The following is a 19,777-nucleotide window of genomic DNA, read 5'->3' as shown; positions in this document are numbered from 1 at the left end:
GACCAGAATTAAAGGATGTCAGAAATCTGCCAATTCTGTCGGGGTGGAACAGTTTAAAGGGATGTAGAGGTGACAGGCTAGTTAGGGATTTGAACTAAAAGATGAAAAGTTTTAAAATCCAAGTGTTGTCGAGTTTGGGAGCCAATGTACATCAGCAAGCTCAGGTGTGATGAGGAAAGAGCACTTGGGGTGAGGACTGAAAAGGGGCAAAGCACAGAGAGACGGAATAAATGGGTCTTTTGCAGGTTGGTCGGCTAATATTAGTGGGTGCATCAGGAATCAGAGGTGGAGCCGCAGCTACTTACAATGCATATCAATGATGTAGATGCTGTGATCGATGGTAATGTATCCAGCTTCCTGAGGCCCACACACTGACATTCAGTCTGCAGCCTAGTGCTGAGCTAGTCTAATCGCTCACTCCCTGAGTGTGGTACTGAGGTCCACGCACGCACACTCAATCTCCCGCCTAGTGCTGAGCTAATCCGATCCCTCACCACCCATTGCACCCCCCCAAAAGTGGTACTGAGGCCTGTAAGATAGCATTCTCACCGCTTGGTGTAATATTAAAGTTTATGCTGTATGTTATAATGTCTTAAAATGCATAAGCTATTTAGAAGTGATGATGATAGCTTATAATGCTTGAAAATATTGTTAAAGTAACCAAAATATGTGTAAGCTCGGTTACACATGGCACGACGCTGAGAAAACAAAAAAGCATGATAGCCCAACCTGATGTTGAAAGCAAAGCAAGGAATATGTTGAGGCAAGGTTATGCTCAAAACAAGCTGGCAACGAGGAAAGGAACCTTGGGGCAATATGCAAAGAATTTTGTGATAATGAAAGACAGAACATCAATTAAGTTGCAATTTAAAAAAAGGTTTACAGTTTCTGAGATCTGTTACCACCAGAATAGCAGATATTGCTACAACTCATGTTCCAACTATTTATATGAAGTTCCTAGATAAGGAATAACTAAGTTACAAGAAAATGGACCAAAGTGAATAGATGAGCACCAATTGTAAATTGTGTTGTGTACATTTAAGCATTAATGTGAAGCACTATTTTATTCAGCATGTTAAATTCTAGGCTGTGTTCCAGTTCGTAAAATGGAGCAGACAGATCATGGGACAGCTACTTGAAGCGGTCTTGTTATGGGACCCAGGAAGACACATTATTCAGCCTATCTGGGTTTGAAACTGTAGGGAACCACAGGTTTTCAGAAGTCATAGCTGCTTCATTCAGTTTTGCACCCGAACTGTCTTCTCTACAATCCTCCCTGAGGCGAAGTCTGCAAGATGCCGGAAAATTATATTCGACAAGGTCTGCAAGAAGCAAGCAAATTAAAGTAGACAAACCAGAAGGGAAAACTTATTTCTACGAGTGTCCTCTCTGTCAAAGAGATGAAGATGACTGGAGCAAATTTAGCTGCCTCCATTTATATCTGAAAGTGCAAGAAGAAACAATTTGTAAGAGAAGAGGCATTTCCAACAGATCCTCCTCCATTCAGCATTTCCAGCTGGTGATCTCCATTTTGTTCTGACCTTTTGATAATTCAAGATGAACTCCAGTTTTAACTGAACTTCATGTTAGTTTATAGTTCTATTTTGTAACTGTCCTGCCTTTTCATGCCTTTAACCTTTCCTTGTACATTTGTAAGTGCATTGCGAAGTTAATTCCCCTTCCCACGACTAAGAGTCTGTGTTAATAAAAGCTACTTCTTTGTTTTAACTTTAATAATGTTGTTGTTGCTGTCAATTGCAAGTGAAAGTTTAAAGGAGGGTAAAACATTCAGACAATAATCTGTTTACAGACAGGTGGTTGGAAAAATAGTTTTTAAATAAAAGATCAATTAACTACCTCGTAACATAGAAATTGGGAGCTCATGTCTGTGACAAACCCATGAAAGTCCAAATCTAAGGAGGGAGCTTAAATAGAATTTTAAATAAACGGATTGGCAGCTAAAAGAGGATATTCTGATAGCGGTAAAGATTGTTAAAAGAGATAAACGGCCGCAGTAAAACATTTTCTTCCTCTAACGCTAGAAAATTGCACATTTTCATCCAGAGATGTTTTTGGAGTAAGGTGAAGTATTTGCTGAAACTCTGTCACCCCCGAGCAGCTTAAAGCTGAAACGAGGGAGGTTCAAGTGAAACTGTCTCGGAAGGTGAAACAAGATGAGGTCCGAAAGGTGCTGGATGAGCACCTAGGGCACAGTCCCATTCCGGAACAGGTAGATGAGCAATTAATCCTGAAACTGACCTATCTCCCATCACCAGAATGGAACTTGCAAAATTCAGGATACAACTGGATTTTCAGGAAGGAGACAGGGAGAAAGAAAGGGTTTTCCAGCTGCAAAATTTGAAAATGGAGCTGAAGGATCAGGAAGAGAGAGAATCGAGTCAGTTGTGGTCTGCTGAAAAAGTCTTCCTTCAGCCGAGAACTGCCTAAATCTCCCGAACCCAGAATCAGGCTTTGAGGCTCGAAAATATGCTGAGTTTGTAACAGAATTTCAAGAAAGTGACGTGGAATCATTTTTAGCACTTTTGAAGAGGTGTCGGGACTGCTACGATGGCCAATAGAAATGTGGGCACTCATAATTCAGTGTTAGTTAACACGGACGCTCAAGAAGTCTATTCTGTGCTGGTCCCGAAATGTCTGCTAATTACGAGCAGACCAAAGCTGCCATCTTTAGTGCTCATGCGTTGGTCCCAAAGTCATATTGCCAGCAATTCCAGAATGCTCGAAAGAAATCCCTTCACAGTTATTTAGAATTCTAAAGGTGAAATCAAAATGCTTTTGACCGTTGTGTCAGATCTGCAAAATTACAGCGCACCTATGATGAACTATGTGAGCTAATATTGATCAAAGTACTCAAACATTGCCTACCCCGTAACCTGAGAGTTCATTTAGAGGAACAGAGAGTCCGCCCAGCTAGAGAGACTGCAGTCATTGCCGATAGCTATGACCTCATGCATAGGCCTGGCAACTGAGGCAGATCCTTGCAAAGTCATCCCAAAAGCAGTGGCACCACAAAAAGCAAGAGTGAATATCAGGATTACAGTGGGTAATATAGAAAATGAGCGACACCCCGAAAAGGGAGTACAAACGAGCGTGTGAAGTGTCCATGCAAAGAAAACAAACAGAAATCCCGGAGATCAGTGTGTTTCTACTGTAACTTTATTCCAGCCCGGGAAAGACAGCGAGGGGGAGGGGAAATGGGGGAAATTATCCTCCAGCTGCATTTCGCTATTCATTCATTCTATTGCACCCTGTATTCCTGATAGTCAATTAATCAAATAACAGTAACTTTTGGTGTGTGTGAGGGAAGAACAGATTGACTCAGAATTATAAAGTTTCTTCGTACCCACTTTTGGAATTCCCTTCAGAAATGGCCTAGCAAGCAATTCAGTTGGCAAGGGCAATTACGGTAGGCAAAAATGAGGCCTTTCATGAAAGAATATAAAATAATCGCCTGCAGTTACATTTTAGCTGCATGCAACTCGATTTAGAAACCATTGGACAAAATGGCCCCATTCATAAATAGATCCATACATCTATTAGGATGCCATTTTATTACAAATCATTACGTTTTTCTTCCATTTATTTTCAGTTGCTAACGGCTTGTGAAATTGTACTTTTCCCAGAAATTATTAAATTGATAAACCTGTTCGCTGACAGGAAACTTTAGGATTAATATGTCAGGTTACTATTTAGTTGACGCCTCTGTTTATCTTCAGCTTAAAGTGCATATGTTATTCGTATTGGTATGACTAAACTTTTCCAAAACATTGCGAAACAAGATGGACACAAGATGACGAGAGGAAGAGGGACAATGTGCCAGAATGGTAAACCGCTTATCATGTGGTGTTTTGTAGGAACTACTTAATTTTTTGGCGTTTTTGCTCACAACTTTTTCAGGATATAAAGCCTCGTCTGGGACCGTGTGCGTGACTAGAGGGCTAAAAAACCGTAGAGCAGTCCTTTACAAATCGTGTTGAGAAACAGGTATGAAAGATTTGATGAAAGTACTCAGAGGGGAAGCAGCGTAATTGTGATTATTTCTTTGTATTATTACGACTTAGAGACAGTGGGTGCTTCAACAACTTGTAGGAATAGAATAAAAGGATCCAGTTGCAATCCATATTTGGTTTCAGATTCGAGTGTGCTTGGTCCCTCTAAACATTGAAATACTAAACATGCAGAACCATGCACAGAAATTGATGCATTGTTTCCTTAAAATGTGAATCCGCGCTATCATATTTTAAGAGGGCATTTATTACAAAAAATGCCCTTGTCACTAACCTCGATGTTTCATTGAACCTTTCCTTTGTTTTGTTCATTATGCAGGAACGTCGCTTTGAATAACACTGGCTATGAGGCGATGGAAGACAATGAAAGCCACGGGATAACATTGTAATGTTTTACGTTTGCTAATTTAAATGCTTAATATTTTTCTCCTGGCAAAAATATTAATTTAGGATTAATTTCAGATTTGAACGAAAGCAATCTTCCAATCGTGTCGCAACCTGCTCACTGCATATCCAAACTATATACATATTATAATGATTTGAGAAATAAAGCTGTGCTTGCTATGAAATAATGCTTCATGAAGAATAGTATGCATGTTATATGTTAGTACTTTGACTATGAACTCTGATGCTGCAAAATACACACAGTTCGGGCAGTGTCTGCAGAGCAGAGAAACAGAGCTAACGTTTCAGATCGATGAACTTTTCTTCCAATTGGTAGGAGTTAGAGGTTGAATGATTTATAGGCAATGACAGCATCAGGGTTCTGTGCTTGCTCATAAACTGGCTCTGTACTTGTTTACAGACATTAAAATCACCAGCTGCCCCTCGTTCTGAGCAATCTCGGGAAGCTCCAATTCTCTCATTACCGAACACCTCTTTCCCTTCATAATGAAACCACCCAGGTTCTGCCCCAAAATTAACACTGATGTTGACACAATCAAAAGTGTCTCCTGGATTAGGTGGTTAGTTCATGGCTCACAAAGATAGGACCTAATTAAAGACCCTGCAACCGGCAAGAATAAAGTGTGACTATGAGTTCGCAAATTCAGTGTCCTTGAAATTATAACTCTATTTACAAACCCCTCCATGGTTCTTCGGATCTCTACCTCTGTAACCTCCTCTAGCCTCAACAAACCTCTGTGATCTCTGTGCTCCTCCAGTACTGGCCTCGTGCACTTCCCCGATTTTAATCACATCAAAATTTGTGCTCTTCATCTGCCTGAGACCATAAGCTCTGAAATTCCCTCCCTGAAAGTCGTTGCCTCTCTCCTATTATAACACGCTGTTTATTACCAAGTAGTTTTCCCAGACTTTGACCACCTGTCATAATGTATTTACGTACATTTGTTTCAAATTCTGTTTGATATTTGATCCGGTGCAGCGATTTGGGAAGATTCACAGCTTTAATTACGCTTTATATACGCAAGTTGCTGTTGGCATTACCCGAATCAAACAATTTGGGGTGGCACAGTGGCGCAGTGGTTAGCAGCGCAGCCTCACAGCTCCAAAGACCCGGGTTCGATTCTGGGTACTGCCTGTGCGTGGGTTTCCTCCGGGTGCTCCGGTTTTCTCCCACATGCCAAAGACTTGCAGGTTGATAGGTTAATTGGCCATTATAAATTGCCCCTAATATAGGTAGGTGGCAGGGAAATATATAGGAACAGGTGGGGATGTGATAGGAATATGGGATTAGTGTAAGATTAGGATAAATGGGTGGTTGATGGTCGGCACAGACTTGGTGGGCCAAAGGGCCTGTTTCAATGCTGTATCTCTAAAACTAAAAAAAAAACTAAAACTAAAAAAAAAACATTAAACACCGTCTCACATATCCCAGTTTGTGTTACTGGGTCAGGATGTTAAACACCTTCTCCTGTCTTTTGACCGGTATACCTGGCTCTGGGTATTGAACACAGGCTCCCTTAGCTCAGACTGTATACCGGGTCAGGCTATTGAACACTGCCTACCTTGTCTAGGTCGGTGTTTATCCATCAGAATACTAATCACCATTACTTTGCTCAGTCGGTGTTACCAGGTGAGGATATCAAAGAATTGTCTCCCGCACTTGACTCCATGTTACTCAGGATATTAAGCACTGTCTCCCTTGCCTTGGTACACGTAACTGGGTCAGGATGGAAAACCTCACCTCCCTTGTCTTGGCTGGTTGTAACGGGACAGGCTATTAAACACCATCTCCCTTATCACTTCTGGTGTTCCTGGGTCATGATATCTAACATCGTCTCCCGTGTCTCCATCACATTACGAGGTCAGGATATTCAACACCATTGCCCGTTTCACTGCATCAGGATATTAACCATATTCTCCCATGAATGTCAGAATTACCTGGTCATGATATTAAACACATTCTCCCTTGACTCGGTCGGAATTACCTGTTCAGGATACTATCCATCTTCTCCCGTGTCTAACTCAGCAATACTGGTTCAGGATATTAAGCACCATCTCCACTGACTCGGTCAGTGGTTGCGGGTATCTCCCTTGTGTCTTCCGATGTTCATGGGGCATGATATTAAACACTGTCTCCCTTGTCTCGCTCGTTGTTACCGGGTCAGGATATTAAATCTGTCTGCCGTGTTTCCGTCAGTTTGACGAGGTCGAGATATTAACGACCATCTCTCTTGTCTCAGTCGGCGTCACGAGCTCAGGATATTATGTACATACAGATGAACAGATGAATTAGGGGCAGAAGTGGGTCACTCAGCCACTCGTGTCTGCTTTGCCATTCAATAAGTTCATGGTGTATCTGTTTGTCTTTCGAATTCCAAACTCCTGTCTACCTGCAACAACCTTTGATTATCTTTATCTAACAAGAATCTATCTACCTCCGCCTTCAAAATATTCAATGACCCCCATCAACTTCCACTCCCTCCCCCTACCCATTTCCCCACCCCCACCCATTTCTACGCCCCTTTCCATGTCCCTTCCCCTTCCATCTCCACCTGCCAATTCCCTCACTCACTTCCCTTCCCCCTTCCTCACCTATTTCCCCTCCCTCCCTCGCTCCCATTTCACTGACATCATCCTTTTCCCCTCCCCTCCCTTTCCCCCAACACCAACTTTCCCTCCCCCTTCCCTACCCATTTCCCGTCTCGAACCCATTTACCCTCCACCTTCCAATCGCCACACCAACTTCCCCTCCCCCTCTCCACCCATTTCAGCTTCTCCACCCATTCCCCACTCACCCATATCGAATGCTGTGTGCAGCTTTGGTCTCCTTATATAAGGAAGGATGCAAATGTGTTGGAGGCAGTTCAGAGAAGGTTTACTAGATTGTTACCTGGATTGAGTGGGCTGTCTTATGCGGAAGGAATGGATAGACTGGGCTGGTTTTAATAGGCGTTTCGAAGACTGAGGGTAGACTTGATTGAAGTATATAAGATCATGAACAGTCCTGAAAAGTTGGAAGGGAAGGGAGTGGAGGATTGGCAGGTGGAGATGGAGGAATATGGGAAATGGGAAGGGGAGTAGAAATGTGTGGGGGAGGGGAATGGGTAGGGGAGGGGGACCTGCTGGGGGTGGAGAAGTCGGAGGGGATGCTGGATGGAAAATGGGTGGTGGAGGGCGAGGGGAAGTGTTTGGAGCCGGGAAAATGGTTGGAGGTGGAGATGGGTGGGGAAGGAGGAGGGAAAGTTGGTGGAGGTAATGGGTTGGGGAGGGGAAATATGTCGGGGAGGGGAATTACATGGGTCAAGGGAGAGCGCGAGGAAATAGGTGTGGAAGGGAGGGGAATGAGTGGAGAAATGGGGGGAGGAGGAGGGAAAATGCGTGGGGGTAAGGAAGGGAGAGGGGAAGACGAAATGGGTCCAGGAGGAATGGTAGGGGAGGGAGGGGTAGGGGAGGGGTAATGCGGGTTTGAGGGGACAGGGGTGAGGGGAATTTGGCGGGGGTTGGAGGCAGAGCTGGATGGGAAATGGTTGGGGGAGGGGAACTGTGTGGGGGACGTGTAGGGGAACTCGGTTTGGGAGGGGGTGGGGATGTGGTGTGGGTGGGGGAGGGGCAATAGGTGGGGGAGAGCGAACGGAAATGGGTGTTGGGTGAATGGCTGGAGGAGGGGAGGGGAAATGGTGGGCGAGGAATGGGGGAAGGGGAAATGGGGAAGGGGAATGGGTGAAAGAGGGGAGGGGAAATGAGTGGTGGAGGGGGAATGGACATGCACTCCAAGATCTGTCACTTCTTCTAACCCTCTCAATATCCTCCCGTTTATTGTGTCAATGGGAAACTTGTCCTCTCTCATGAGCCTACATGGTTTTGAACACCTTTATCAAATCACCTCCCAACCTTCTCCTCTATAAGCAGAACAACGCCAGCTTCTCTATGTATCTGCACCCTCCTTAAAGCCTTCACATCCTTCCTATTGTGCAGTGCCCAGAATTGCACACAATACTCCAGTTGTGGCTGAACCAGTGTTTTATACATGTTCATCGTAAATTCCGAATTGCTTCAATCATTCATCAATTGCTTCATTGGATATTGACTTAGTACCTGGGACCAGGGAAATGTTTCATTACTTACAGCTAGTGGCTATGAGTACTGGGTCAAAACTGCACCTGAATGGAGAGAGTTTCCTCCACTCTCCAGAGACATTGACTGACTCATCGCATGTATTTACCATCGGACTGTTCTCAGCTGGCCCATGGATTGCCCCTCTACAGTTCAGGACTGAATCTCTGCCTTTGAATTTCTCCAACTCAATGGAGAATGTCCTAAAACATCAGCCAATGAATGGCAGCTTATTTCAACGCAAGAGCTGCTTCACAGCCCTGTACAGGGGGAACTCAAGCAATACTTTACAGGGCTTGAAAGGAGGTTTCAGAGGAACTGAGTAGAAAGGGAAAACATCCAGCAAGTCCGAGTAGGGAATTGACATTTAAATCAGGAACATGAATCAACAGAGGGAAAATGATTTCAGAAAATCAATGTGCTTCACTGTATCTGGTTAATTCTGTCACTGATCCGATCTGATGGTGGTAAATGATAATTATCAATCGGAAAGAACACTAGTCGCAGATCAGGGTAATCAATGTGCGTGGGAATGCTAAGAGAAGAAGGGCAGTCTCAACGACAGACCAGTGACTTTTCCTCTATTCTCGTGCATACCGTGGCTGCACTGAATCTTTGGGAAATGGACTTCCTGATAATATAGATGGTGTTTGTGAATGGTGGCAAGAGTTGAAATCTGATTGGGTCATTAAAGACATGGCCTGGTGACTTCAATCCCCATTTACCTAAGCATAATTTATATAGAAATTGTTGGGATTTGCTCATCAACTCTGGCAGTTTCTGTGCAAAGAGTGAGTAACCCAGTGACTACATCAGGTACATGGCCCTTCCCCAGCATTTTCTGTGCGCTCCAAGGTATAGGTGTTGCTATGGGTACCCACATGGGTCCTAGCGATGCCTGCCTTTTTATGGGATCTGTGGAACATTCTTTGTTGAGTCCATCTCAGTCCCCATCCCTCACCTCTTCTTCCAGTGAATTGATAACTATTCCGGTGCCACTTCCTGCTCTTGCGATAAGCTAGAAAATTTCAGTCAATTTGTCTTCAATATCCACCATTCTCTCACACACACATAGTCCATCTCGGACCCTTCCCTTCCTCGAATTCTCCCTCTCCATTTCTGGGAAAATCCGATCAACCGGTGCCCATTATAAACCCATGGACACTCACAGCTACAGGCACTACACTTCCTCAGACCACACTTACTGCAAGAACTCCATTCAATTCTCCCAGAGTTCAAAAAGCACGCCAAACCAGAGTCGGAGAGACAGCGAGAGAGGAGCGCAGGCCGAGGAGCAGAGGGTTTAAAAAGTGTACCAAATCACAGTAACAGAGACAGAAGGAGAGGAGCACAGCCCGAGGAGGAGACGATTCAAAAAATGTGCCAAACCAGAGTCGGAGAGATAGAGAGAGAGAGGAACGCAGCCAAAAGCGCAGAGAGTCGGAGAGACAGAGAGCAAAACACAGCCCGAGGAGCGGTGGTTCAAAAACCGCGTCAAACCAGAGTTGGAGTGAGAGAGGAGTGCAGCCGGAGGGGCAGTGTGTCGGAGAGACAGAGAGAGGAGCACAGCCGGAGGAGCGGTGGTTCAAAAAGTGCGTCAAATCAGAATCAGAGAGACAGAGAGAGAGGAGTGCAGCCTGAGGAGCAGACTGTCGGAGAGACAGACAGAGAGGAACGAAGCCCGAGGAGCGGTGACTCGGAGGGACAGAGAGAGAGGAGTGCAGCCCAAGGAGCAGAGTGTCGGTGAGACAGAGAGAGAGAAGCATAGCCGAGGAGAGGTGGTTCAAAAAGCGCGCCAAACCAGAATCCGAGAGACAGAGAGAGAGAAGTGCATCCCAAGGAGCAGAATGTGGGCGAGACAGAAAGAGAGGAGTGCAGCCTGAGGAGCTGAGAGTCAGAGAGACAGAGAGAGAGGTGCGCAGCCTGAGGAGTGGAGAGTCGGAGAGACAGAAAGAGAGGAGCACAGCCTAAGGAGCGGAGAGTCGGAGAGACAAAAAGAGAGGAGCGCAGCCAAAGGAGCGGAGAGTCGGAGAGTCAGAGAGAGAGAGGAGCGGAGCGGAGCTGGGAAAGATAAAATCGAAACGTGACATCAGAGTGACGTCACATTCAACAGTAAACCAGTGAAACAGGAAGCAGCAGGGGTCAGTATTCAGGTAAGCTTTTAGTTTAAATTGAAATCAAATATAGAGTAAGGCTTGATCGATTTATGAGTATATAAACTAAAAACTAAAGCGGATGAAAGAATTAAAGAACAGTGGAAAATGTAAAAGGACAAATTATAATCTAATTAAATAAATTGTAGATGCAGGGCCAGGTATGTGTTGCACATGCATGATATGCGATCTGGTGGATCCCTTTGTGGTTCCTAGCGACTACATCTGTAGCATGTGTCAGTTGCTCGAGGAACTCCAGCTCAGAGTTGATGTGCTGGAGTCTGAGCTCCAGACACTGCAACACATCAAGGAGGGGGGGAGTTACCTGGACGTTGTGTTTCAGGAGACAGTCACACCACTTATATTAACTACTTTGAATTCAGCCAATGGTCAGGGACAGGAGGATGTGACTATGAGTGAGGCAGGTACAGGGATCCAGGGGTTAGTGTTGCAGGAGCCTCAGTCCTTGTCCTTGCCCAACACGTTCGAGATTCTTGCTCCCTGTGTGGATGAGAGCTGGGACTGTAGGAAGGATGAGCAGACTAACCAAAGCACCGTGTTATAGGGAGACATTCAAGTGGGGGGAGGGGAAGAAGAGAGTAATGTGATCGTAATCGGGGATAGTATAGTTCGGGGCATAGGCACTGTTATCTGTGGCCAAACTCGAGAGTCCCAAAAGCTGTGTTGCCCACCTGGTGCCAGGCTTCCGGATAGCTCATCTGGGATGCAGAGGAACTGGGAGTGGGAGAGGAAAATTACAGCTGTCGTGGTCCACGTTGGTACAGACATTATAGGTAGAACGAGGAAAGAGGTTCTGCTGAGTGGATAGGAGCAGCCAGGGGCTAAATTACAAAACAGGACCAAAAAGGTAATCGTCTCTGGATTACTACCTGAGCCACGAGCCAATTGGCACAGGGCCAATAAGGTTGAAGAGGCAAATGCGTGGCTCAAAGATTGGTGTGGGGGAAATGCTTCGAATTCGTGGGACATTGGCACCGGTACTGGGGAAGGAGGGTGGCGATTACTGACTGGTGATTACTGAAATGTGGCTGCAGGGAAACCAGGTTTGGGAATTGAATAAAAACAGGAAATACTGGAAATACTCAGCTGGTCTGGCAGCATCTGTGGAGAGAGAAGCAGACTTAACATTTCAGGTCAGTGACACTTCTTCAGAACTGGCAAATATTAGAAGTGTGATAGGTTTTAAGTAAGTAAAGCGAGGCTGGGGCAAGAGATAATAAAAAAGGTGTAGATAGGATAGGATCACAGAGAATAACCCACCAGAAGGTCATGGAGCAAACGCAAACAATATGTTAATGGTGTGTTGAAAGACAAAGCATTAGTACAGTTAGGGTGTTAATGGATTGAAAACTGAACAGCCGCAAGTGCAAACAAGAAAATAAAAGAGTGGGTAGGCAAACTGAACAAATGAAGATGAAATAAAATAAATTAAAACACAAAAAAAAGAAAAAAAGAAAAAAAATAACCAGAAAATGAAAGTAAAACGGTAAGCCCGTCATGCTCTGAAATTATTGAACTCAATGTTCAGTCCGGCAGGCTGTAGTGTGCCGAATTGATAAATGAGATGCTGCTCCTCGAGCTTACGTTGATGCAGCAATCCCAGGACAGAGGTGTGAGCATGAGAGCATGAAGTAGTGTTTAAATGGCAAGGAACTGGAAGCCCGGGGTCATGCTTTCGGACTAAGCAAAGGTGTTCCGCAAAGCAGACACCCAGTCTGCATTTGGTCTCCCTAGTGTAGAGGAGATCACGCTGTGAGCAGCGAACACAGTATACTACATTGAAGGAAGTACCAGTACATCGTTGCTTCACCAGAAAGGATTGTATGGGGCCTCGGAGAGTGAGGAGAGAGGAAGTAAATGGGCAGGTATTACACCTCCTGCGATTGTAGGGGAAGGTGCCTTGCGAAGGGGGACGAGGTGGTGGAGGTAATGGAGGACTGGACCAGGGTGTCACGGAGGGAACGATCCCTTCAGAATGCTGACAGGGGAAGGGAGGGGAAGATGCGTTTGGTAGTGGCATCACGCTGGAGGTAGCAGAAATGGTGGAGGAAGATCCTTTGGATATGGAGACTGATGAGGTGGAAAGTGAGGCCAAGGGGAACCCTATCACGGTTCTCGGAGTGAGGGAAAGGGGTGAGGGTAGAGCTGCGGAAATGGGCTGGATACGGTTGAGGGCCCTGTCAACCACAGTTGGTGGAAACCTCGATTGAGGAAAAAGGAAGACATATCAGAAGCGCTGTCATAGAAGGTAGCATCATCAGAGCAGATGCGTCGGAGACAGAGAAACTGTGCGAATCAAATGTAGTACTTACAGGAGGCAGGGTGTGAAGAAGTGTAGTCGAGGTAGCTGTGGGAGTCGGAGGGCTTATAATGAATATTATTAGACATCCGATCCCCAGAGATGGAGACAGAGAAGTCGAGGAATGGAAGGGAAGTGTTGGAGATGGACCATGTTAAGGTGAAGGAAGTGTGGAAATTTGAAGCAATTAAGTTCAATAATTTCAGAGCATGACGGGCCTCCCATTATACTTTTATCTTTAGTTATTTCTTCTTTTTTCATTTTTTTTTCTTTTTCTTTTATTTTATTGTTCAGTTTATTTATACTGTGCCTACCCACTTGTTTTTATGTTTGTGCTACTGGCTGTTTAGCTTTCAGTCCATAACCAACCTTTCTGCACTAATGCTTTGTCTTTCAGCACAGCATTAACACATTGTTTCCCTCTGCTCCATGACCTTCTGGTCAGCTATTCTGTGACTTTGTCCTATCAATGCCTTCCCTTTTGTTATCTCTTGCCCCATCCCCACTTTACTTGCTTAAAATCGTTTACATTTCTTATATATGCCAGTTCTGAAGAAGGGTCACTGACCTGAAACGTTAACTCCTTTTTTCTCTCCACAGATGCTGCCAGACCTGCTGAGCTTTCCAGCACTTTCTGTTTTTATTTCATATTTCCAGCATCCATAGTATTTTGCTTTTATTTTAGAGGTTTCGATGGAGCTGTATAAAACGTTAGCAAGGCCACAGCTTGAGTGCTGTGCACAGCTCCGGGCACCACGCGTTCGGAAGGATATGAGGGCACTGGAGAGGATGCAGAGGAGATTCACCAGGATGTTGCGTGGGCTGGAGCATTTCAGCTATGAAGAGATTCTTAAAATGCTAGGGTTGCTTTCCTTAGAGTAGAGAAGGCTGAGGGGAGACATGATTGAGGTATAACAAATTAGGAGGGGCATTGATAGGTTATTTAGGAAGAAACCTTTCCCGTTAGCTGAGGGGGTCAATAACCAGGGGGCATATATTTAAGGTAAGGGGCAGGGGATTTAGAGGGGATTTGAAGATTTTATTTCACCCAGAGGGTGGTTGAAATCTGGAACGTACTACCTGAAGAGGGGGTAGAGGCAGGAATCCTCACAGCACTTAAGAAGTATTTGGATGATTGGATGATTTGGGGGTTGGCTTATGAGGAGAGACTGAGTAGATTGGGATTATATTCATTGGAATTCAGAAGAATGAGGTGGGATTTTATAGAAACATATAAAATTATGAAGGGAATAGATAAGATACAAGTAGCGAGGATGTTTCCACTGGCAGGTGAAGCTAGGACAAGAGGGCATAGCCTCAAGATAAGAGGGAGCAGATTTAGGACTGAATTGAGAAGGAACTTCCTCACCCAGAGGGTTGTTAATCTATGGAACTCCTTGCCCAGTGAAGTAGTTGAAGCCCATATTAGAATTAGACTGTTAGAATTAGAATTATAACATTACGGCGGAGTACAGGCCCTTCGGCCCTCGATGTTGCACTGACCTGTGAAACCATCGGACCTACACTATTCCAGTTTCATCCATATGTCTATCCAATGACCACTTAAATGCCCTTAAAGTTGGCGAGACTACAACTGTTGCAGGCAGGGCGTTCCACGTCCCTACTACTCTCTGAGTAAAGAAACTACCTCTGACATCTGTCCTATATCTATCACCCCTCAACTTAAAGCTATGTCCCCTCGTGTTTGCCATCACCATCCGAGGAAAAAGACTCTCACTATCCACCCTATCTAACCCTCTGATTATCTTATATGTCTCTATTAAGTCACCTCCCCTGCTCCTTCTCTCCAACGAAAACAACCTCAAGTCCCTCAGCCTTTCCTCGTAAGACCTTCCCTCCATACCAGGCGACATCCGAGTAAATCTCCTCTGCACCCTTTCCAAAGCTGCCACATCCATCCTATAATGTGGTGACCAGAACTGCACGCAATATTCCAAGTGCGGTCTCGCCAGAGTTTTGTACAGCTGCAGCATGACCTCGTGGCTCCGAAACTCGATCCCCCTACTAATAAAAGCTAACACACCATATGCCTTCTTAACAGCACTATTAACCTGGGTAGCAACCTTCGGGGATTTATGCACCTGGACACCAAGATCTCTCTGTTCATCTACACTACCAAGAATCTTCCCATTAGCCCAGTACTCTGCATTCCTGTTACTCCTTCCAAAGTGAGTCACCTCGCACTTTTCCGCATTAAACTCCATTTGCCATCTCTCAGCCCAGCTCTGCAGCCTATCTATGTCCCTCTGAACCCTACAACATCCTTCGGCACTATCCACAACTCCACCGACCTTAGTGTCATCCGCAAATTTACTAACCCACCCTTCTACACCCTCTTCCAGGTCATTTATAAAAATGACAAACAGCAGTGGCCCCAAAACAGATCCTTGCGGTACACCACTAGTAACTAAACTCCAGGATGAACATTTGCCATCAACCACCACCCTCTGTCTTCTTTCAGCTAGCCAATTTCTGATCCAAAGCTCTAAATCACCTTCAACCCCATACTTAAGTATTTTCTGCAATAGCCTACCGTGGGGAACCTTATCAAACGCCTTACTGAAATCCATATACACCACATCCACTGCTTTACCCTCATCCACCTGTTTGGTCACCTTCTCGAAAAACGCAATAAGGTTTGTGAGGCACGACCTACCCGTCAAAAAACCGTGCTGACTATCGCTAATGAACTGATTCTTTTCAAGATGATTATAAATCCTGTCTCTTATAACCTTTTCCAACATTTTACCCACAACCGAAGTAAGGCTCACAGGTCTATAATTACCAGGGCTGTCTCTACTCCGCTTCTTGAACAAGGGGACAACATTTGCTATCCTCCAGTCTTCCGGCACTATTCCTGTCGACAATGACGACATAAAGATCAAGGACAAAGGCTCTGCAATCTCCTCCCTAGCTTCCCACGCTACTTCAGTAAACGTTTTTAAAGCTAAGGTAGATATCTTTTTGAACAATAAAGGAATTAAGGGATACGGTGAAAGAGCGGGTAAGTGGATCTGAGTCCACGAAAAGATCAGCCATGATCTTATTGAATGGTGGAGCAGGCTTGAGGGGCCGGAGGGCCTACTACAGCTCATAGTTCTTATGTTCTTATGAGCACTTGAAATGCCATAGCAAACGAAGCCTATGGACCAAGTGCTGGAAAGTGGGATTAGAATAGTTAGGTGCTTGACGGCCGGCACAGACACGATGGGCCAGAGGACCAGTTTCTGGGCTGTGTAAATCTATGAACCTATGACTATAGCTCTATGACTCATTATACATTGCTGTTAGGGGGATCTTGCTGTGCACAGTTTGATGTACTGTCTCGATCCTCGTGGTGTGGGTGGGGATGGAGGGTGTGGTGTGAGTGCATCTACTGAGGGAGGAATCACGGACTCTAGGAAGCGGGATGGGTGGACCGGAACGACTGATGCTTGAGGGAAGGTGCAAGTGCAATGCGGTCGGCGGGGTCGGGTGTATGTCGGACAGTGGTTAGCTTAGAATATGTCGATCATCTCCCTGTCTCCCTGTAAAGGATATTTCCAGCGATTTCAGTCCACAATGAAAGATGGCAGAGTGATAGCATGCCGGGTCTACTGGCGATCGAAGGGATCGAGAGCATACATGTAAGTGAGAGGGACCACGGCCGTGTAAAAAACCCTCTTGTGTCTCTATCCAAATAAAGTAAAATATTGTATCCCTGAACGAATGTCTGTGGATTGATTCGCCATGAGAATTTGCTCAATCATTTTCCATACTGTCTTTTAAGCACTGTTTGTTTGGGGCCGTGCGGCGGGTTCTGAACCCCACATGCACAGAGCAGGAAAATCACAGGCTTCATCCGACAAGCCCATAGTAATTTCGCTGATCTCGCCCAATGAGGTAGTGACTGATAACCTGCTGTTCCTGTGTAACAGGATCAATGGGGCTGAATGACCATCCGATGCACCTCTATAGCAAGCTCGATAGGGCAGAATGGGCTTCTAGTGTTCCTCTTTAATTGAGTACCGATGGGCTGAAGGACCACCTCCAGTTCCTGTGTAACAGGGTCGAGAGTGCTGAATGTCCTGCTGCTCCTATGTCAGAGGCTGATGGGATGAATAGCCTCCCCCTGTTCCTGTATAACAGAGGTGAGACGGTTCAATGCCCTCCTCTTGCCCTGTAACAAGCTCGAGGGGATTGAATAACTTCCTCCTGTTTCGGTCTAACAGGCTCGATGTGGCTGACTCGCCTCCCCCTTTCCCAATAGGGGCTGAGAGATTTTATCTATGTATTTGTCAGTCTATATGTGTGCCTGAGTGTTATATGTGCTTGTGTGTAACTTTATACCAGAGTTTCTGTTTGTGTGTGTGAGTGTGTGTCTATTTTTGTTTGTGTGTGTATGTAGATACTGTCACCAAGCTGCAAGTCCCAGACCTGCAACCTGAAGCATCGAGAAGGACCAGGGTTGCAGGTTCAAAAGGACGCCATCATCTACAATTTCTCCCCCCGTGCTGGGCTCACCATCTCAACTTGTTCGTAAATTGGTCATTCCTTCATTACCACTGCGTCAGAATCATGTACTTCTCTGCCAAACAGCGCTATTGGAGTACACACAACAGACAAACTGAAGTGGTTCATGAAGGCACCTCACCACCATATTCTCAAGGGGCAATGAGGGATAGCCAATAAATTTCAACCTTGCTAATGATCCGAACAGCAAGACATATGAACACATAAGTGAAAAAAATGGACGGTGGATGAAGCAGTCGCTGCGATATTAAGGCTTTACCTACTAGGGAGGGATGCACAGAGACATGACAACCATAAGGGAGATTCAAAAGGCTGGGGCTTTTTTCTCTAAAAAAAATGAGAAGGCTGAAGGGTGACCAGATAGAGTGTTTTAACATTGTGAAAGGTTCTGTAGGATCGACGTCGTGATGATATTTCCAATTAGGTATGAGCCCAGAACTAGGGGGCCATTAACCAAACATAGTCACCAATAAATACTATCAGGAATTCAGGAGAAGCGTCATTCCGCAGAGTGTTGAGAAAGTGGATGTCGCTATCACAGGGAGTGGTTGAGGTGAATAATGTCGATGTATTTAAGGAGAAACTGGATCAACGCATGGGTATGAAAGGAATAGAAAGATATAGCTATTGGATGAGAAAAGTAAAGGTGGGAGAAGTACCAAGTGGACTGTCGGGTTGAATGGCCTGTTTCTGTGCTGTAAATACTGTGTAATGGCTATCATGGTCAATATCCCAAAGAAGGGAAGGTGCGGGTGTTCAAGGTATTCCCCGCACCACACCTCCACAAACAGTTGGGATGGTACCCAATAACCAGTGAAGAGAATGGGTCACACTGAACTGTAAATTAACCTCCAACTGAAATAGGAATACGCCCCGCCCTTTAGTCTATATTTTGTAACAGGGCACATAGCTGATATTGAAAAACAGCTGCGGTGCGGTGGGCAAGAGGTGACCGTCGAAGGACCAGACCTACAGGTCCTGGAGGAGGTATAGAGTGCCTCCTGCAGGACAGGAGGAAAAACGTCAGTCACAGTCTCGCCATCACCTCCACTGGTTCAATTCCAAGCTGCCTGCATCTGCTCAGATAGAAATAAGTGTGTCCCTTCAAAAGCCAAAATGCTGCAGATGCAACAATCTTTTCATGTGAATTTCGCAGGATGTCCTTTATGTTTGGAAGCACTTTATTGAGACCATCTTACAGAATGGTTTTTGTAGTGAAGGAGGCTATTTGTCCCTTCATGTAAGTGCCCGGCTCTCTGCAAGAGCAACTCAGCTGGTCCCACTGCCATTCCCTTTCACCATGCAAGTTTGTTTATCTACAGGTGCTTATTCAATTCTGATTTGATAGCCGTGATTGAATCTGCTTCCACGTTAGCCTCCAGATCCTAACCACTCACTGCATAAAATAATTCATGCTCGTATTACTGTTGGAAAGGTTGATAAACACTTTAAATCAGTGTTGTTTGTATCTCGATCCTTCAACCAATGACAGCATTTTCTCAAATGCTCCAATTGAGTCCAAACCAAATGTGCTATAAAGCTTTACGATAACTTCCTTGCTTTTGTACTCTAAGTCTTTATTTATAAAGCCCACCATCCCATATATCCTCTGAACCACTTTCTCAGCCTGCCATACCACCTCAACAATTTGTGTCCCTCTACCCAAGGATCCTTTGCTACTGCACCACTTAAGCAAAGTGTACTTTATTGTATATTTCTTTCCCGTTCTTCCTCCAAAATATATCATTACATCATTTTCTGCATTAATTTTGCCTGCCACGTGTCAGCTCATGCAACACGCCTGTCTATGTTCTCTTGATGTTCATCACCATCCTCCTCAGAGTTCAAAATACTTCTAAGATTTGAGTCAGATGTAAATTTTGAAACTGTGCTCTGTCCACCCATGTCTAAGTCATTAATATGGATGATGAAATATACTAGTCCTAATACACAAAGAAAGTTCGTGCACTGATCTGGAAAACAAGGGGTTGAGAGTTTAAATTTCTCTGGGGCCGACTTCATTTTGTTTTTTTGTTTTCTAAATTCAGTTAGTTTGAAATACGGTTGCACCATCAACAAGAACTATTCACTCAACACTTTACATACTCCATCTTCAGTAATTCGACGTTCTCGCATCGAATCTATGCCGCATCTTTATATCCTGAGATTTCACATTTCCTGCCTTCATAGTTTTTATTCTCGAGATATGGTGAGGGATGTAGGAT

This window comes from Heterodontus francisci, chromosome 21, assembly GCF_036365525.1.
Source record: "Heterodontus francisci isolate sHetFra1 chromosome 21, sHetFra1.hap1, whole genome shotgun sequence".
NCBI lineage: Eukaryota > Metazoa > Chordata > Chondrichthyes > Heterodontiformes > Heterodontidae > Heterodontus > Heterodontus francisci.
The sequence above is the reverse complement of the archived record's forward strand: the minus strand, read 5'-3'. Positions refer to the sequence as shown.